The 22,127-nt window shown below is 42.6% G+C and overlaps 1 protein-coding gene across 12 annotated transcripts in view; it reads right to left on the reverse strand.

Moving 5' to 3' along the window:
* Positions 1–22,127, reverse strand: part of LOC129015285 (ubiquitin carboxyl-terminal hydrolase 31-like) — a 107,847-nt gene that overhangs the window by 42,746 nt on the left and 42,974 nt on the right. For 11 of the 12 annotated variants that reach the window (XM_063655202.1, XM_063655205.1, XM_063655203.1 and 8 more), the window contains exon 3: positions 825–917. The gene's annotated coding sequence lies outside the window, so the exon portion shown is untranslated. Of the gene's footprint in view, positions 1–824; positions 918–8,062; positions 12,646–22,127 lie in introns of those variants that run through there. The other variant, XR_008494526.2, reaches the window with a different exon arrangement.

The following is a 22,127-nucleotide window of genomic DNA, read 5'->3' on the forward strand; positions in this document are numbered from 1 at the left end:
AGGAATCACCACACTGTCTTCCACAATGGCTAGACTAATTTATGCTCCCACCAACAGTGTATAAGAGTTCTTTTTTTTTTTTTTTTCTTGAGATGGAGTCTCACTCTGTCACCCAGGCTGGAGTGCAGTGGCGTGATCTTGGCTCACTGCAAGCTCCGCCTCCCAGGTTCACGCCATTCTCCTGCCTCAGCCTCCCGAGTAGCTGGGACTACAGGCTCCCGCCACCATGCCCGGCTAGTTTTTTGTATTTTTAGTAGAGACGGAGTTTTACTGTGTTAGCCAGGATGGTCTCGATCTCCTGACCTCGCGATCCGCCCACCTTGGCCTCCCAAAGTGCTGGGATTACAGGCATGAGCCACCGTGCCCAGCCGTTCCTTTTTCTCCACAACCTTGCCAGCATTTATTATTTTTTTACCTTTTAATAATAGCCGTTCTGACTGGCTTAGATGGTATCTCACTGCAGTTTTGATTTGCATTTCTCTAATGATCAGTGATAGTGCCATTACCCTTAGCAAACTAACACAGGAACAGAAAATTAAATACCGCATGCTCTCACTTATAAGTGGGAGCTAAATAACGAGAACACATAGGTACATAGAAGGGAACAACACACACTGGGGCCTTTTGGAGGGTGGAGGGTGGGAGGAGGGAGAGGATCATGAAAAATAACTAATGGGTACTAGGCTTAATTCCTGGGTGATGAAATAATTTGTACAGCAAACCCCCATGACACACGTGTACCTATGTAACAAACCTGCACTTGTACTCCTGAGCTTAAAATAAAAGTTAAAAAAAGAAAGATATATTATGAGACATTCGTTTACCTCATTATGGAGTCTGAGAAGTCCCACAATCTACCATCTTCAGACTGTAGAATCAGGAAAGCTGGGTTGTAATTCTAGTGCAAGTCCAAAGTCCTGAGAACCAGGAGAACAATGATGTGCATCCCAGTTTGAGTCTGAAGGCTCGAGAACCTGGAACTCTGATGTCTCAAGGGCAGGAGAGGATGGATGTCTCAGCTCAAGCAGAGAAAACAAACTCACCCTTTCTCTGCCTTTGGTTTTTATTCAGGCTCTCAGTGGACTGAATGATACCAACCTACATTCAGTAGAGTCATCATCTTTACTCAGTCTACTGACTCAAACAGTAACCTCTTCCAGAAACACTCTCACAGACACACCCAGAAATAATGTTTTACCAGCTATCTGGGCACCACTTAGCCCAGTCAAGTTGACATATAAAATTAGTCATCATGCCCCCTTATGGGCATCTCAGATTTATTATGTCTTCAAAGAGCTCTCATTTTATCCAACCTCATGCTCCTCTGCCAGCTTTCACATTTCAGTAAAAGGCCTCTGCACCTGCCCAGTTGCTCATGGCAAAAACCACCCTTGCTTTCAAAGTCATCCTTGATTTATCTCTGCTAGAACTCACCTTCAATAGATCAACAAGTCCTGTCTGTTTTATCATCAAAGTAGGTCTTGACTTCTACTCTTCTGTAAGCACATGGCCATTACCCTAGTCTAAGGCACCTACTCTTGTCTGGGTTATTGCAAAAGCCTCCTTACAAAAAAAAAAAAAGTGAACTTTTTGTGTCTATCCCTGCTTCCCATTGTAATACACACAACATCTAGGGTTGTCTTTTGAAATGGTTAATCATGTTGTGCTATTCCTCTGCTTGAAATCCTTTAATATATTTTCATTGCTCTTAGATAGAGCCTAGAGTCACTAAAATAGCCTACAAGTTTTCACATGTTCTATCCACACCCACTCCTATAACCTCATCTCAGACCAGGTCCTGATTGTTGGCTAAGACTTAGGCCTATCAAGCACTTTCTTGCCTCCAAGCGTGTGCCCTTGTTCTCATTGTGCTTACTCTTTCCCTTATCTATTCCCAAGCCTAGTTCTTTCTCATCTTTCAGGGCTCAATTGAAACATCACTTCTTCAAAGAGGTGGTCCCAACCTCACGATCCAAGTGACCTCTCCCAGTTACTCTCCAGCCCATCACCTTATTTATTTCTTCCACAGCACTCACCCCATTGGTAACTGCCTGACTCATGTGAGTTTGTTGGATGCCATAATCCCCCCTAGTCAATTGGTATCATGACGGCAGGGGCTTTGTCACTCTTGTTCACAGTTGCATTCCCAGTGCCTTACATGGTGCCTGGCACATAGTAAACTGTCAACCAATATTAATTAACTAAGTGAATGAAGGGGATAATGTGAAGGACAGCATAAGAGCTAAAAACAAAAATGTAAAAAAGGTACATGTGCACGTATGTTCATTGTAGCACTATTCACAGTAGCAAAGACATGGAATCAACTCAAATGCCCATCAGTGATAGACTGGATCAAGAAAACGTGGTACATATGCACCATGGAATACTATGCAGCCATAAAAAGGAATGAGATCATGTCCTTTGCAGGGACATAGATGGAACTGGAAGGCTTTATCCTCAGGAAACTAACTCAGGAACAGAAAACCAAACACTGCGTGTTCTCACTTATAAGTGGGAGCTGAACAATGAGAACACGTGGACACAGGGAGGGGAACAACACACACTGGGGCCTGTTGGGGGGTGGGGTGGGAGGAGGGAGAGCATTAGGAAAAAGAGCTAATGCATGCTGGGCTTAATACCTAGGTGCTGGATTGATAGGTGCAACAAACCACCCTGGCACATGTTTATCTATGTAACAGGCTGCACATCCTGCACACATACCCCAGCACTTAAAATGAAAATAAAAATTAATTTTTTAAAAAAGATAATGTAAAAAACTCTACTTCCTTCCTCTAAAGAGCATTGTACAATGGTGTTTTTAGGAAAAATAAAGAATCTTCACCAAAAACGCACATATCAGATAGGAGATGATACTCACACAAGAACAGAGGCAGGGAGCCCTCACTGCAGAAGCAAGACTCTGAAACCAAAAGAGGAGGAGGAGAGCGAGAGGCATGAGAACCTAGAGAAAATGTAGCAGAGGGAAAAACCAAGGAAAATAAAAACAGTCTTCATGCCAGTAGTGTGTAAACTCCAGAAAGAGAGCTTTCAAAGAAGACATGCTGTGAGCTAGGCTCATGATGTTGAATAGCAGTTTTCTAGATTAACAAGAGGATTAAATGAAAATCAGGATGAGGGGTAAAGGACTGATGGATTGGAGCATAAAATGCATTACAGCCACAAAGAATGGTTGAACATGCCACAAAAGCACACGGTCACTGAGAAACAACGTGGAATATCCAGCTAATTCCAGCATAGTCACTGCCTCATTAATAGGGGATGGAGGAAAGACAGCCAGGATGATCCGAAATCTCAGTGAAATCGAAACAAGAGTCAACTCTCCAATACCTGGGAGTGGGTGATTCATAATTAAATCATCACAGAATCCTGGGAATACTCAATGGGGCTTACATTGCAGGAGGTGATGAGTAATATTTTCTGGACCCTGGTGTTGGGAGAAAAGAAGTCCATTATTCTGCTGAGCCCTCGTAGAAGATGAAGGATCACCTCCTCCATAAACAAAGAATCGATTATAGAAGCTTGGCTTTCCTCCTCCCATCCTTCTGAGACTTGTAATCAATTCTTATTTAGTTCTCACCTACTTAGCAAATCCCAGCAAAGACTAGAGCATGTCCCAAATCCTGCTTCCATACTAACCTGGTTAATATTCAAACTGGCTGCTCTTAGATGAGTAAATATTGAACCCAGGGCCAGGTGTAGGTGGGGAGGGAGTAGCAGGAACTGAATGTTTAAGGTGACATGAGAAGAATGGCATTTTATCCTTATATCTGTGGAAGGACTTTACCCAAGAAAGTGGCCTAGACATGATGAGAGGAAGTGGCTCTGACCATGGTGCAGTGCATGGATTGGAGAGAAAGAGCCTGTAGGCAAAATACCTGGGAAACGAAGTGTGAAAAGAAGGGGGAAATTTGAGGCATGTTTGGTAAGTACTGATAAGGAAAGAGTTGGTTGATTATTGGATGTAACAAGCAGAGATGAGGGAGGATCTGGAATGACACCCAGATATTAAGCTCACATCACTGGGTGAATGTGGTTATTCATTAACATTGGTAACACTAAAAGAATAAGTGGATTCAGGAAACATCAAAGACGTTCTCAGTTTTCACATTTCTTCTTGGGCGTTCATCACTGCAAGAGTTTCTCCACTCTCCAGTGGTGGATTGTATTACTTGCTCACAATGACTTGCACCCTATCCATTCTAGCCATGCTTCCCATGCCTGCCCTATTGCCATTGGGCTTGGCAGCCAAGGGACGTGTTTTGACTGATGGAATGTGAACAGATATGACAATCACCATATCCAATCAGTAGCTATAAATGAACTCCTGAAATTTGGTTCTGTGCTCTTCAGCCTCTGTCATCTATCATGAGAGTAGCATGCCCCCAAGCGTGGCTGCTCCTTGAGAATACAAGAGGAGAGAGCCCAGCCCAGCTCAGGAGAGCCATGGGTGACCTTTGGCACAGATATAATATAAGTTAGAAACCTACAGCTCTTGGATTTGGGAATTGTTTGTTGCTGCAGCAAAAGCTGATTATGACACTTCCAAAATCTTAGTGACCCTAGAAAGTGACTTACCATCTCTGAATTCCTTATTCCATCATTGGGGAAGTTGAACTAAATGACTCCAAACTTCTTCTTGGTTCAAAAGTGTTTGTTCTTTTAAAGACTGTGTTGGTGTTCTATGATATAATGTTATTTGGGTGTTCAAGCAATTTTTTTTTCTTTCCAAAGATACAGATAAATAAGACAACTTCAACTTAGCCAAACTCTAGCCTGGCAGTTAACAGTACCAAACTAGGACAAGGCCAAAGTGCAAAGACCTGAGGTGGTTTAAGCTGCTGCAGCAGAACTTCTATTCTGAAGACCGTGAGATTAAAAAAAAAAAAAAAAACCTATAAAGCACAAACCCGCTGCATTCAGCTGCTCCGGTTATTTATATGAGCATTTCCCGATTCAAATTGCATGCTCAAATCAAATTTTCCTGGTTTATGCCTTCTTCAGCAATTACTTAAAGGCAGTTTACCTCTCTCTGGAGGAACACAGCAGAAAGGCCTATAGACAAAATCTCTGACTCAGGGACAGATAAACGCACTCTAGGCCTAGTGTTGCAGAAGTCACTTTGCCTACAGAGGTGAATGCAGATGAGCCTCCTGGCTGTTTTTCAGCCCAGCTGATTCTCCAAGGAGGAGGTGGAGACCCACAGAAATTGAAGGAGGGGGTAAGCCTTGGGGATGGGGAGGAATAAACTAACTTCTCTTCATGGAGTTTCTTTTGTGGGTGTCCTGTGGTTTGGATGTGGTTAGTCTCTCTCAAGTTGAAATTTGATCCCCAGTGGGGCAGCATCAGGAAGTGGGGCCTAGTGGGAGTTGTTTGGGTTATGGGGATGGATCTCCTGTGAATAGATTAATGTCTCTCTCAAGAATGAGTAAGCTCCTACTCTCTCAGGAATGGATTAGCTCACCTGAGAGTGGGTTGTTAAAAAGAGCCTGGCCTCCTTGGCTTCTCTCTCTTGCTTTCTCTCTCACCATGTAATCTCTTTGCATATACCCACTCCCCCTCCACTTTCCACCATGAGTTGAAGCAGTCTGAAGCCCTCACCAGATGCAGATGCCTAATTTTAGACTTTCCACCCACCAGGATCATAAGCCAAATAATCATCTTTTCTTCATAAATTACCCAATCTCAGGTATTCCATTATAGCAACACAAGGTGGACTAAGACAGGGGGTAGCAGGTCAACAGCTGAAAGCTGCTCCCACTCCAGTGAGATTGAGAAAAGTCAAAGGTGCACAGGGAACACATAATCATTTTTGTACCAAAAAGTTTCTGGACCCTCTAAGATTCACCCTAACCAAGATGAACCTACCACAAAACAATGCAACATTCAAAACCTATGTTCTGTGTGGCATCAGCTTGCCTTTAATTCACTTTTCCACATTTGGGAGGATTCCCTCATCTTCCATCAAAGAAGCATCATTTGTTCATTTATTTTCTCATTGATTAATTTCCTTAGTCACTAATTCTCCTTTATATTTCCTTCTTCTTTCAGTTGTTCAACTTGATGATCCTTCTCTTGATTTGACTGCCTGACATCTGCTACTTTTTCTTTTAATAACAGCATCCTGGCTTTATTTTGGGAGACAGCTCTCCACTGTTCCCACCACATATGGCAGAAGTGAAGGTGCCCCATAATCCATTTCCTCCTCTCTAGAATCAGATGCACAACATTGACCTGACCAAACAGAATGCCATATTGTCACAGCCAGAGTGATTGGTTTGAGGATAGATGGACATATGGCCCAAGCCTACCCAAGGGAACCCTCCCTGGAACTTTTGCTAGAATTATTAGAAAAAAAAAAAAAAAGAAAAAAAATCCAATAACTCATTGTGAATTAATTAAATAAATCAAGCCAGGAAGGATTAACACAGATAAAATATTCCTAGTTAATAAAACATATCATGGAAAAAAAAGTCAAGGTAGTTAGTTCTGAATCTACCACTTACTAACTTGGAAGACCTTGGACAAATCATCTCAATGAATATGTCTTTGTAGTCATGATAATGACTATTCTTTGTGGGTAAGGGTCTGTGAATAGGCCCCACCCACTCTCCTATCCAGGTGGCTGGAAGCAAAGAACTTTAAGATGATGGAGTTGCTGCTGGGTGTGGTGGGTCACACCTGTAATCCCAGCACATTGGAAGGCCAAGGTGAGTGGATCACCTGAGGTCAGAAGTTTGAGACCAGGCTGGCCAACATGGCAAAACCCTGTCTCTACTAAAAATACAAAAAAAAAAAAAAACCCTAGCTGGGCATGGTGGTGGGCACCTGTAATCCCAGCTACTTGGGAGGCTGAGGCAGGAGAATTTCTTGAACCCAAGAGGTGGAGGTTGCAGTGAGCCGAGATCACGCCGCTGCACTCCAGCCTGGGCAGTGGAGCGAGACTCTGTCTCAAAAAAAAAAAAAAAAAAGACGGAGTTACACAATGGAAACATCCCAGATCCCTGAGTCACTGTTCAAGGAGAAAAGCCAAGGAGACTCCTAAACCACCTCTGACTTTAATGTGAAAGAGACATATGTCTTTGCTACATTAAATTAGAAATGTGGCAATTTGGTTTACTGCTGCACAGCAAGTCTAACTAATATAACAAACATAGGTTCAATAATTCACGGATACCCGAAAGATAACACAGATACCATGGCTTTATGACATGAAGCCATTTTGTCAAGACATGACTTTGAATGGTGCCTTCTGCCAAGACATGACTTTGAATGGGCAGGTGTCTAGCAACAGAGGAAGCAGATGCTCTTTCTGCTGACCAGCATATTATTTCCAAGATGCTCCAGTGGTTTGTGAGAACAAGAATATTTGAAATTGGGATTGATCCTATAGTTCACCATGAGTATGTGGTGATTATAAAATAATCTCAATGTGCCATTGGGAAAAGATAAGGACCAAGAATTCGACCATGGAAATGGGTAAATGTGGACAAACCACCTAAGATAATGGCATGCTGAAAAGAGGGCAGCAGAGATGAGTCAGATTTAAGAAGCTATAAAAATCGAGAAAGAGAAGATAAATTCAATAACAGGAATGGCAGTATCTGCTGCAATGGAGGAAATAAAGGCATAGTGATTGAAATCATAAGCCTTGGAATCAGTTTAATGCAACAAGGATTAAATGCAAAGATCTAATGCAACAGTGTTTGAATTCCATTTCTGCTACTGACTAGCTGTGTAATCTTGAGCAAGTCACTTTATCTCTCAGCCTGAATTTTCTCATCTGAAATATAAGGATTAAGAGGGTCCTTACCCTACCTCATGGAGTATTGAAAGGATGAAACTAAATGATCCATGTAAAGTGCTTAGTACACAGTAAGAGCTCAATAAATTATCATAATGATATTGGCATTGTAAAAGAAAGCAAGAACAAAGAGGTATATCTGGAAGAGATGAAGAAATTAAAAGGAGAAAGAGGGTGGTAGGGTCATTAGGGTGGGAGCCAAGCGCCACCACCAATGAATAAAAGGGCAGAAACAAAGAATCAGTACCACTATTTAGCACTTTATTTTATTATGTTTGAATTATGATAGCTTTGATTTGGCTAATTGCAAAAAGTACAGGTTTCAACTGGACTTGCCTTTAGTTAAAATAAAGGCAAATAAATTTTTAAAACATAAACGCTATATTTCACAAGAAATCAGTTGTTATTATCAACTACATATTCAGTTTTTTAAAGGAAGAAGATGACTATTAAACCACATAGCATTTGGGGGACATTAAAGGAAATTTTCTTCCTCTGTAGAGCATTGTACAATGATGTTTTTATGAAAAATAAAATATCTTCACCAGAAATAAAAGCACATATCAGACGGTAGATGGTACTTAGACAAGAACAGAGGCAGGGAGCCCTCACTGCAGAAGCAAGGCTCTGAAATCCACAGAGGAGGAGAGAGAGAGGCATGAAAATCTAGAGACAATGTAGCGGAGGGAAAAAACAAAGAAAATGAAAACAGTCTTCATGCCAGTAGTGTGTGAACTCCCGAAAGAGAAGAAGTCCAGGAGGGGATAAAGAATAGAGACAGAGATGAGAGGGGAAAGCAAAACACAGGAAGTCAAAGGAGGAGAGCTGAGTCCAAAAGAAGCTTTGAAAGGTTGACTGAAACACAGAGATGTAGAAGAGGCACAGCTTAAAGCAGAAACAAGCACTAGAAATAGCTTCAATACACAGAACAGGAGAATTTTTAATGACTGCATGGGTTTCTGAATTCCCAAAAGCTCTGGAAACCAAATTTTTTAAAATTAAGGTTGGCAGAAATTCATTTGGCAACAAAACTTGACCAGAACTGAAATGAGGCTATGTATGCCCTTTATTTATCTCACATCCCACCTAGCATGAACATCCACATATTTAATGGCAGTAATGAGCTGACCAGGAAGTGCTACTGCAGACTCCATTGGAAGTGGGATGTTGTGGAATGTATAGTTTATGCACCACATTACCTTTCTAATTTCCATAACATTCCTTATTTTAAGACATATGTCCTCAAGGGTTTCCAGTCAAGGATTGTGAGCTTCTATTAGAAGATACAAAGCTGGGAACAGTGGCTCATCTTTGTAATCCCAGCTCTTTAGGAGACTGGAGGATTGCTTGAGGTCAGAAGTTCAAGACCAGCCTGCACAACCAAGACCTCATCTCTACAAAATAAAAACTTAGCTAGGCATGATGGTGCACATCTGTAGTCCCAGCACCTCAAGGGCTGAGAGTCCTCAACCCTCAAGGGCTGATGCAGGAGGATTCGCTTGAGCCCAGGAGTTCGAGGCTGCAATGAATTATGATCACATCACTGCACTTCAGCCTGGGAGACAGAGAAAGTGATCCAATCTCTAAAAAACAAAGATGACAATGACGATGATGATGTTGAAGACGATGATGACACAGGACTGGACTGAAAAGAGATACTTGTTTCTAATGAAGTTAACAAAACCTGCCATTTCTTGAGTATATAGCACTTACCATACCAAGTGCTATAGACTCAATATTTCATTTAATCCTCACACTGTATCAGATTTCATTTTATTTATTTATTTATTTATTTTGTAGACACTGCAAGTGAGGTTTGGAGAATTGAAGTAATTTGCACCCCCACATCCTGTTTATACAAAGCTAGCAAGAGGCAGAGTTTAGGATTTGAACCCAGCTATGTGACTTTAGAGTATGAACACCTACTAGGTCATGCTGTTGAAACCATGCCCCACAGGGTTAAAGAAACCAGTGACTAACAGAAATCTTGAGCTTATCTTGCAGGAATAAGATACAGTTTGCTGGCCGGGCGTGGTGGCTCACACCTGTAATCCCAGTACTTTGGGAGGCCAAGGTGGGTGGATCAGGCAGTCAGATCGAGACCATCTTGGCTAACACGGTGAAACCCCGTTTCTACTAAAAATATAAAAAATTAGCCGTGCATGGTGGAAGACGCCTGTAGTCCCAGCTACTCGGGAGGCTGAGGCAGGAGAATGTCGTGAACCCGGGAGGCGGAGCTTGCAGTGAGCCAAGATGGCGCCACTGCACTCCAGCCTGGGCGGGCGACAGAGCAAAACTCCATCTCAAAAAAAAAAAAAAAAAAGATACACTTTGCTACAATCCCCCCCAGCTTACAAAACTGACCGAAACAGATTGGAACCAATATGGCTGACTGGAGCCTGCACAGAACAAACTTGCTCACCAAATGAGTAATCTTTTGATGTCACAGCCTGAATTTTCACCACGTTTCATACCAACTCCCTCCAAATTTGCACATGCAACTTATGAAGAAGTGTGAAGAGGCAATGGAATGTCCAAGGGACTTTCTAAACACCCCTTCCTTTCAGCCAATCACTGTTCAGCCCTAAAACCCCACCCCTAACATCGCTCCCCTAAATCTGCAGCTGTAAGGCCAGTATGGGGAGACAGACTTGAGCATGACTGTCTCTCTGCTTGGCCACCTGGCAATAAACCTTTCTTGCTACAAAAATCTGGTGCTTTGGTGTTTGGCTTTCAGTTGCATAGGCAAAGGGACCTACTTTAGTTCAATGACACTACCTCCCCATTAGCTGCAAGGAAAGAACAGACGTAAGGGTTCTCACCCCATATGCCCTCACCCCATAAGCCATTCCCAGATATGATTTTATATAATCTTCATAGTAATTCAATGAAGTCATATGATTATTGTCCATCTAAGGAGTTGAACAACTTGTCCAGAGTCTCATTATTAACTGGTCAGACATCAAAGCATTTTCTCCCCAATTGTAGTGATTTCAAAAGAGATTGTATGAGAGTCTTGTTTAAAAGAAAAGAAAGTAGCAAGTTGAGGAAATCATTGCCTTTAGAATAAACATTCTGGCCGGGCGCAGTGGCTCACGCCTGTAATCCCAGCACTTTGGGAAGCCAAGGCAGGCGGATCACGAGGTGAAGACATCAAGACCATCTTGGCCAACATAGTGAAACCCTGTCTCTACTAAAAATACAAAAATTAGCTGGGTGTGGTCGCGTGCACCTATAGTCCCAGCTACTTGGGAGGCTGAGGCAGGAGAATTGCTTGAACCCGGGAGGCAGAAGTTGCAGTGAGCCGAGATCGTGCCACTGCACACCAGCCTGGCGACAAAGCGAAACTATCTCAAAAAAAAAAAAAAGAATAAACATTCCCCACAATGGGCCCAGCACAATGGCTCAGGCCTGTAATCCCAGCACTTTGGGAAGCCAAGGTGGGCAGATCACTTGAGGTCAGGTGTTTGAGACAGCCTGGCCTACATGGTGAAAACCCATCTCTATTAAAAATACAAAAACTAGCTGGGTGTGATGGCACCCGTAATCCCAGCTACTCAGGCGGCTGAGGCAGGAGAATCCCTTGAACCTGGGAGGTGGGAGTTGCAGTGAGCCAAGATCATCCCACTGCACTCCAGTCTGAGCAGCAGAGCAAGACCCTGTCTCAAAAAAAAAAAAAAAAAAGAAGAAGTTTATGGCAGTTGTGGTGCCAAGGATGGTTTTGGAGTGGGGAATAGTTTGTTCCCCCATAATCTCCATTAGCAAATCTCCCATCCCTTGATATAGACAACTGATGTTTTCTCATTCTTAGGTTAGGAAATGTCCCTTTAGCCCAAACCTCCCTTCCAACTCAACTCCTAAGTTCATCTTTTTTAGAGATTCTGAAATTAGGTAACAAAAATACAAAAGCTAAAAATTGTATCATAATTAGGAGAAACTGTTCAGGAGGGTAAAATATATAACCAAAGAGAATGAGGGAATAAAACAGATGATAGTAAAATAGTGAAAATTCAACAAGGAATTGATATACAAAATCTGTGAACATTCTATCAAATGTGATGAAGGAAGAGAATCTGAAAACACTTTATAATTTTGCAAAACCATGCGAGACTCAAATGAACAAGAGATGATATGGAGTCACAAGAGCTAGGTGTGTGTCCTGCCTTCATCCTGCCATAGTTTGATCTCTAACTTCTGTGAATTTAATTAAATACTTGTTTCTAGCAACCAAACAGCACTTAGCTCTACAGTATATGGTATCAGTGTGTAGGTGTGTGTATACAACATGTACAAGGAAATACTGTGACCTTTTATGCTGTGTTGGTATTTCTAACCAGGCAATAGGTGGAACATTTTGAACATGTTTTTGAACATGTTTATCTGTCTGAATACTCCAAAACAACACATTTGCTTTGTGCTCTAAATATAGCAACATCCACTTCCTTCTCCACATGTTTGCTAAGGCAAAATATTTTGTCTGTAAAGATATGCCATTTCCAATGTTTTGAACTCTTCCTTTGGTTTCAACAGTTTGGCAACAGTGTTTTTAAGGATTTAATGTAGGTATCACTCAGGATAAGGTTGTTGAGGGTAGGACAACAAACACACCTAATGTCACTCATTTAAAACAACAAATTTCAGCCATCCTTGTGAGATTAAAAAAATAAAAATAAAACAAAAGTTTATGTCTTGCTCGAGGTTCATCCTATAGTTTGGTCGGGGAGGCTGAAGTAATCAACACATATGACTGGATGTCACAGTAACCAGGCAGGCAGATGAGCAATTCAAAAGTGTGGTCTCAGAAGGGAACTCACTTCCAGTACCTGAAAGGTTAGAAAGGGCAGGGTGAGGGGAGAAAGACACAGGGACCGTGTCTAAATGGTAACCTTACCAGTAACTAGATTCTCTCAAATTACAGTAAGCAAGGATGAACTTGGAAATATTTATTTTATGTGTAATTCTAAAGTCCAAACTCAAGGTGAAAGAAATATCACTTTCTTTATGAAACCAGCCCAATTATCCCATAGAACTGATATTTATGGTTCTTAAAATAAAGTAGAAATTGACATTCCCAGTCTTAAAACTTGAGAAATTTCCATTTACCTTATCTGAGTTCCTTTCTCGGGAAACTGACCATGAGGTAGTATCAAGAAACTGAAACTTACCAGGTCACTGCAGTGAGACACCAGACCCCTCATCTGTCATGATTGCCTAACCAACCAACTGCTATCAATTCCTCCCTAATTCATATTTTCCCACACTAGTTCCTGTTGACTATGACTCTTCCTTACCCTCCCCCAGTTCCTATTTTCCCACATGTAGTTACATTTATTCCCTACTGTATAAACCCCAAATTTTAGTCAGATGGGGTGATGGATTTGGGATTTGTCTCCTGTCTCCTGGGTGACATCACCCATATTAAAAAATCTTCCTTTGTAATGCTTATTGTCTCTATGATTGGCTTTCTGTGCAGCAAACAACTGGATCTTGGGCAAATCCCTGGTGTTTGATAACATAATTCTGGTGCTATGACTCAGATTGCATTAGTCAAAGTCCCTCTGGCTTTGAGCCATCATCCCTATGAACTTCCATGAAGTTTAGCCTCAGTTACTCTGTCAGATGCAGAGTAAATAGAGTTTCATGTCACAGTAAGCAATAGAAAGTGTCTACCCAAACCTCAGTCCACTTGGCTGTCACCAGTGTATACTCTGCTTCACTCTACATGGTGACTTCAATCCAAGTGGTTCTGCAGTGTATAGGTCATGCTTGGGGCCTGGAGATCCTTGGCAGACCCAGGTCCCCCAGTCTTCCTGGGAGCGGCTTTCCCTTGAGATCTTGCCACCTTCCAGGAGCATTCCCACAGAGCAAGGCTCAGTCTCCATCACTCTCTGAACATACAGACTCCTTTCCCTCTCAGTCTCAAGGAACCTCTACTCCTCCCTCTCTGCTCCTACAAAGTCCCTCTTCCCTCTGAGATGGCTAGCATCAATGGACTGAGATTTCTACCAAAGATAGGAAACCCCATCATCTTTAGACTGCTTCTGTTTATGACAGCTAAAAATACTGAACAACGAGATGAAAGAGCAAGACACAAGTATATTGGGAGGAAAGCACTTCAAAAGGAGGAAACAGAAGGACAGACACCCTGAGGTGGGGGTAGAGGCCAGTGTGCCTTCAATGGTGTGAGTAAAGAAAGGATTGGTAGAAGACAAGAACCAATTAGTGACTGAGTCCAAACCATGCAAAAAAGAGATAATCCCAAAAATAATGACTACCATTTATACAGTGCTTACTAACTACATGTTGGGACCATTCTAACTTCTCATAACAACTCTATAGGATGGCAGTAATATTCTCTCCATTTCACAGATGAGAAAATTGAGAATCAGAATGGTATGATCAATTGCTTGAACAAGTGGCAAAATCAGGACTCACACTCAGGCAGATGACTCCAGAATCTGAACGCTTAAATACTGCACCACACTGCCCATCTTTTTTGCCCAGGCAAAAAGTCAGAAAAATGCAGAGAGAATCAAGAGTGAGAAGATAAGCCACAGAATGAGAGAAAAGATTTGCAAAAGACGTATCTCATAAAGGTCTACCATCTAAAATATGCAAAGAATCCTTAAAACTCAAAAATAAGACAACAAACAACCCAATTTAAAATGGGCAAAAGACCTGAACAGGCACCTCACAAAGATATACAGATAGCAAATAAGCATAAGAAAAGATGCTCACCATCATATGTTATTAGGAAGCTGCAAATTCAGACAACCATGACACATCACTACACACCTATTAGAATGGCCAAAATCCAAAACACTGAAAACACCAAATGCTGGTGAGGATGTGGAGCAACAGGAATTTTCATTCATTGCTGATGGGAATGCAAAATGGTACAGGCACTTTGGAAGGCACTTTGGAGGTTTCTTACAAAACTAAACATACCCTTACAATATGATCCAGAAATTGCACTCTTTGGTATATTTACTCAAATGGATTGAAAACTTAACATCCACACAAAAACCCACACAGAGATGTTTATAGCCTCTTCCTTCATAATTGCCAAAACTTGGAAGCAACCAAGACGCCCTTCAGTAGGTGAATGGATAATCTATGTACATCCAGAGAATTCAATGTTATGCAGTATTAAAAAGAAATGAGCTATCAAGTCATAAAAAGCATGGAGGAATGTTAAATGCATATTACTAAGCAAAACAAGCCAACCTGAAAAGGCTGTGTTCTATATGACTCCAGCTCTATGACATTCTGGAAAAATCAAAATGATGGAGACAGTAAAAGGATCAGGGATTGCCAGAGGTTGAGGGGAGGGAGGGAGAGAGGAGCAGTTGGATCCCAGAGGATTTTTAGGACAGTGAAACTACTCTGTATGTTGTTATAATGGTAGATACATGTCATTAAGCATTTGTCAAAACCCATTGAATGAACAACAGCAAGAATGAACCCTAATGTAAACTTGGTCTTTGGATGATAATGATGTGTCAATGTAGATTTATCAATTATAACAAATGTACCATTCTGTGGGGATGTTGATAATGAGGGAGGCTATGCATGTGAGGAAGCAGGGGGTATGTGAGAAGTTCTGCTGCAAACCTAAAGGTGCCTTAAAAAATAAAGTATGTTTAAAACAATAATAACAATTTAAAAGAGGAGATAAGGAAGAACCTGGCTGCCTGGTGGCAGGAGAAAAAGGTAAAATATGAGGAGAGAGATGTTGATTTATTTTTTTAAAATCTTTCTACATAAGGGTGCATGCATTTATTTATCAAATATTTATTGTGTGCCGTGCTGGGTACTACTTATTATTATTTTTTTTTTGAGACAGAGTCTCACTCTGTTGCCCAGGCTGGAGTACAGTGGTGTGATCTTGGCTCACTGCAACCTCCACCTCCAGGGTTCAAGCGATTCTCCTGCCTCAGCCTCCCAAGTAGCTGGGATTACAGGCATGTGCCACCATGCCTGGCTAATTTTTGTATTTTTAGTAGAGACAGGGTTTCGCCATGTTGCCAGGCTAGTCATGAACTCCTGACCTTGTGATCTGCCTCCCTCAGCCTCCCAAAGTGCTGGGATTACAGGCATGAGCCACCATGCCCAGCCAAGTGCTGGGTACTATAATCAATAATGGTGATAAATTAGGAAAGAAAACAGACAAGATTCCTACTAGAATGAACATATATCCCACTCCCTTTGAGCAATGTCTCATTCAAAACTTTCAGAGGAGAATGTAATGGGTCTAATTAATCATAGTCCTATGTAGAGATGGACTCTTACATGAGGCTACTTCATTGGCTACTTTTAGCTCAAGTGCCAGTCCCTGTCCAGTCAGCTATGGCCAGGTGGAAGGTTCACATAACACCAAATATGAAACAAATATGAGGTTCACATGAAACCTCAACAGGAGGGTCCGGGGGGACACGTGGACAGAGAGGCACTTCAAGTCTTGGAGATGCCACTCCTGGAACATTGTAATCTTAAAATTCAGTCTCAGTTTAAAATAATCAACAGTTACTCTACTCAGATTCCTAAAGGAGCTATTTGACAGGAGCTCAAGGAGAAACATTAAATTTGAGGAGGAAAAAACCCCAGACAAAGAAACCTATAGTTACACAGAATTGGAACAACCAACCCCGCAATTAGATTCAAGTTTCCTTACATCCAAGAGAAGGCTCTGGTAGCACTGGTTATGAGAGAGGCAATTCGGCCCAATCTCCAGCTTTCAGTACCATCTGCTGCCTTTGTGTGAAGTATTGTGATTTTGTACAAGTGAAAAGTATAAACAGACCTCTAAAAAGGTTCCATTAATAAAGGAAATCAAAAGGCAAAGGAAATTTGTATCTGATTCCCTGGTTCTGATTTACTGGGCATCAGTGAACAAACAAGGCTCTTTGATGATGAGCGGAGGGTGATACTTTGAAATTGCTTTGCCCCTCTGCCCCATCAGATCCCAAAAGGACTGTTTCTGGACAGGGGATTTGAGTGGCTCATGTTTCTGGCTGAATGATAATATTCTTCTTACTTTTTGGCTAGTGGAATTGGGTTTGGTTTGACCAGCTAAGACCCCAAACAGTTTGTGTCACTAACAGTTTCTCAGCATAACTGGAATTCTTCCCTTCCATCTGTTGCTGGTTGAATATTTTATTATTTTCCATGATGTCATTATTTTTGCTGCTGTTGATTTGGCATAAACTAACACCATTCCCTCCACACCACGTGTGGCTTATGCAACACACTAAAAACACAGCTTGGAGAGCTTGACTGATGGACATGCCTGAGTGTGAACCACTAAGTCTGCTTTTCAGCAGTGGCTTCATGGCATATCCTCTCCTTGTGCCTCCCCTTCCTAAATGTAATGCAGGGCCTTCTGAGCTTTGAGCACAAGGCAGAAAAATCCACAGGTCCAATGATCCTTTTTGTAAATTTCTCATGAGCTTTGAGACATGAGAAGCTATACTGGTCTATGTTGGCTTGAGTCTTCATGGGAGAAGAGAAATTGGCACTTGGCTGAGAGGTTCTGGGCACAAGAAGAACTGCTTTGGGAGCCTGGCACCCAAGTTCAATGTACGCAAGGCAGAGGGACTTCCTTGCCATTGCAGCAGAGGAGCACAATGGCAGCACAATGCAGGGACCATGGCACATTTGTAAAAGAGCCCATGCACCCATCAGAGTGGCAGGGAATCAGGGTTGTTATGGAAGACTGCAGCGGAAGTACAGCACAGAGTTGTCATCCTCAAGTGGTTTGCAGGAGACACATTTCAAAAACAAACAAAAAAGACTTGAGTGAAAAAAACCTAAGAGTTAGCACACATTCTAGCACACATGAGACATCTCTGCAGGACTCCTGAAAACACTGGGGTCCACCAGGAAGAGGCAAAAGCTGTAAGCCTCTATGGTCTGAACATTTGTCTCAAAATGACCTCATTTATACCAAGAAGCTGGTGAGATCTGGGATATTTGGCATACCTAAAGGGATTTGGGTTACTCCCAGTAAATAATCAATATTTGTTACAAAGAATAGGGGTAAGAAAATAATACAGAAGACAAAACCTGTTTCATTATATCACTATTCTTCCAAGATCCAGCCCTACTAAGGTGCCCTGGGTCCTCCTAACCCTGTGTTTCTATTTTACAACAAAAATTGTCTTCTGTCCAGAAAGGAGTGTGAAAATCCAATCATAAACATTTGCCAACTCAGTGCTGAAAAGTTACCTGCTCCAAGTATAGAATTTCTGGCACAATCTTGGAAGAAGAAGGCTGGAAAACTTGACTTCGAGACCTCATATCAGGCTGCCTCAGCAAAATTAAGCAGACTCTGAATTATCCAACCTGCTTTTAGCATCCTCCAGCTAATCCCAGCCTGGGCCCTGGGACTCCTGGGTTTAATGAAGCAAGTCCTATGGCTGACAGTCTTGCTATGGGCCACAACTGGGTCCCTGAATGCCAGCACTGTCCTGGAATAGGTGAAGGACTCTGTTTCAGGAGGACTGGGAACAGCAGAAGTATGCATTACTGTTGACAACCCCAATGCAATGTACAAAGTTTTGACATTAATGAAACTAAATTCTTCAGGATAAGAAAATCAGCCAGATGCCAACTAGTAGGTGGGAAACATAAGTTCTCACCACCCCAGAAGCATTAAATTAAGGTTGAGAGGCTGAACTTGGAATGCCAGCCAAGGCACCATCCTAGGAGGCTGAATTTGGAAATCAATTAAGGGGAAGGAAAGGATGGGAGCCCAGCCATATCCTTGCTGCAGCAGGGAGAGAGCAGGGTTTGACTGACGGTGCTATATTGAGCCCCCGTAGCATATGTGTGTCTCCATGTCTGTTTTCACTTCATGGAGGAAAATTGCTAGAGAGGAAAAAAAGTCCTAGACTAAGCAGAAAAAAAACTGTAACTGTTCACAAGAAAACTTCAGAGGGTTTGGGAAGCATGAATGGCAGTCTGGCCGACAGCAGAAGGATTGCTCTTGTTCAGGAGGGGCTGTGACTATGTATTGATCCACCTACACTCTTGGGACATTTCGTTGGTGTCTAATACTTTGAGATCGGGTGACATAACAAGAGGAATTCCTTGTAGAGCAGAGAGGAAATGGTTATGCTATTTGGAGATCAGCTTCAGAACCTTTTCATATCTGTGCTCCTAACAACTGGGCTAGCAGGCCTTAAATAAGAAAAATTTGGAGTACAGGAATTCTCTCCTGGACTCTGGGAAGCTGACAATGCGTCATGGCTATGGTCAAGAATCCAGGGTGCTCAAAGGCTTTGCTGTGCCGCCACCCCATCTGAGCAAAGCCTCGGGCCATTCCTGCACACGGTTTCCATGTTCCATGTCACAGGACCTGAAACCAGTGTTGCATCTGATTGCACCAGGAATTAGCAACAGAGGCAAATACAGACATCCATTGGATGGAGCAGGGGAGACCAAGAGCCATGGAGGTGGTCCCGTGGGCTGCTGTATTCTGAAAAGGGATTATTCCATCAGCAGAGGATGTTGTGGGGTACCACCCAGACCTCCCCTCAGGACTGAGGCTCACATTCCCCTAGCTGGTGGGAGTGCTGGTAGCCAACAGATGTCAGCTCAGTCCATCTCTGAAAATCACCCTCAGTGAAAGAAAGCCACCTCACCTGCAGTCATACCCCCCACTAAGGGCAGCTCATATCCAATAACAGACCAGTGTTAGAAATATTAAGACCTGACCGTCTTGCTTGAAGGGGATAAATCTGAACACCATCCCAGCTCCAAAGCATCCCCATGGTGTTGGCTGAGGCCTCTGCTGAGACTGCATCAAAGTCCAACATCTCTTCCACCCAGTCCCATTGTCGGCACTCCACCCATAATGCTGATCCCAAAAGCTCTCCCTCAAAAAAGTCCCTGCAGGCAAATCTATACCTGAGAGCCTGTTTCCAGGAAGCCCAACCTAAGATGCCATTCAATCTGATCTTTTCTCCTAGGAAGTTTGACTTGATGAAGATATTCGGTTGGTGCAAAATTAATCGTGGTTTCTGCCATTACTTTTAATGAGAGAGAGAGAACGCTGGAAGTAGTGAGGCACTCAGAGAAACCGGGAAACAGAAGGCCACAACACAACAGAAGACACAAGGAAACAGAAGCTGTGAATATGCAGGAACCAATATCTGGAGGTAAAGGGAGGTCAGTGCAGCAAGTAGGCAAAGCTGCATTATGAAAATAGCATGACTAGATGAGACTGTATTAACCATACTCCACAGAGAGCGGCAATTGGAGGTTTAAAAAAATTTTTCAAACCTCAGCAGACCCACACACAAAATTTTTTTAACCTCCAATTATGGTAAGATACCGGTAACATAAAATTTACTACTGCAACAATTTTTAAATGTGTAGTTCTGTTGGAGCTTTTGCTCTCTTTACTTCATGAGCCACAATAAACCGGTGCCTGAAGCACCTGGAGGGAGTACCTATTTCTGAAAGTCCCCAAGCCAATGCATAGGGGATAAGAGCAGGCACACTGAAGTTAAGCAGACCTACTGAGGTCTAATTCCCTACTGGGTTTAAATCCTCATTCTACACCTTTCTACCCACGTGACTTTGGGCAAGTGATTAGAACTGACAAGCCTCACTATTCATAATAGCAAAGACATGGAATTGACCTAAGTGCCCATCAGTGACAGACTGGATAAAGAAAATGTGGTACCCATACACCATGGAATACTATGCAGCCATAAAAAACAACGGTATCATGTCCTTTGCAGGGACACGGATGCAGCTGGAGGCAGTTATCCTTAGGAAACTAAGGAACAGAAAACCAAATCCTGCATATTCTTACTTATCAAGTGGCAGCTCAATTATGAGAACACATAGACACACAGAGGGAAATCACACACACTGGGGCCTTTTGGAGGATGAGGAATGGGGGGAGGGAGAGGATCAGGAAAAATAACTAATGGGTACTAGGCTTAATACCTGGATGGTGAATAACCAGTACAAGAAACACCCATGACACAAGTTCACCTATGTAACAAACCTGCACTTGTACTCCTGAACTTAAAAATAAAAGTTAAAAGACAAACAAAAGAACCAGCCAGGTGTGGTAGCTCACACATGTAAACATAGCCCTTTGGGAGGCTGCGGCAGGAGGATTGCTTGAGGCCAAGAGCTCAAGACCAACCTGGCAAACACAGTAAGAGTCCATATCTAATTTTAAAAAATAATAAAATTATTGTATTAAAAAAATTGACAAGCCCCGATGTCTTCATCTGTATAATGGTGGTGGGAGGCGGGGGCAGGATGGCACAGTGACTAAGAAACACAGCCAGACAGGTCAGACTCTGGTATATACAGAAATAGAATCCTGGGCAAGTTTCTTCACCTCCCTGAGCCTGTTAGATCACCTGCAAAAGTGGAAGATAATAGAACCTTCCTCATAGCATTATACAGGGATAAATGAGATCATCCTTACAACATTCCTAACATGGTAGCTACTGTATTTTCAGTAGTTTCAACTCTGGTTAAAATGCCCAGAGTGGTATTAGGAAATTGGCTTTGGTTTTTTAAATTGTTTCTTTAGTGGAAAGGAATAAGGTCAAGACTTACATCCCTAGGGACAGCACAGAATCCTCTTGCCGCTTCCAGAAAAAAGACACCGCCCTCCATGTATGAAAAAGCCATGGTACAAATCAAGCTCTGTCCTCCCACTGTCCCTCCTGTTCAGCTGCAGTGGCTGGAAGCCAAGTCCAGGATTTAGATGGAAGCTTCCGCCTGAGCTTCCCGGCAGGGACTCCTCATGGTCCCAGATTTTGGAGCAATAGATAAGGCTCAGAGGCAACAGACCTGGTAGGGGCGGCCGTCTGGCAGAGCGGTGGGGCGGTGGGGACTAATGGGCCACCGTGGGGGTCTGAGTCTGTATTTCTGCCCCTGTCATAACAAACAGAGCCACAAATGCCAGGAAAAGTCTTCTGTGTGTCCTAGTCCTCCTCCCTTCCACCTGCCCCAATGGTCTTTCTCCTAATTTTTTTTTCTTCTTCACCAGCCCTTTGCAGTTCTACTCCCCATATCACTGGCCACATCACCTGCCAGTCTCTCCTGCACCCCATACCCCTGTAGCAGTCATTCTGTCTCTCCCCTTTCTCTCTCCCCTCTTCCTCTCTCTCTCTCCTCTTCTCTACCTCCTCCCTCTCCCCTTCTTACTTCTCTTGCTTCTCTCTTCATCTCTCTCTCCTTTCTCTCCTTCTCTTCCTCTATGCCCCTTTCTCTCCCTCTCCCTACCCCTCTCTCTCCCTCTTTCTCTCCCCTTCTCTCTGTTTCTCTT

Source organism: Pongo pygmaeus, chromosome 18 (genome assembly GCF_028885625.2).
Source record: "Pongo pygmaeus isolate AG05252 chromosome 18, NHGRI_mPonPyg2-v2.0_pri, whole genome shotgun sequence".
Classification (NCBI taxonomy): domain Eukaryota; kingdom Metazoa; phylum Chordata; class Mammalia; order Primates; family Hominidae; genus Pongo; species Pongo pygmaeus.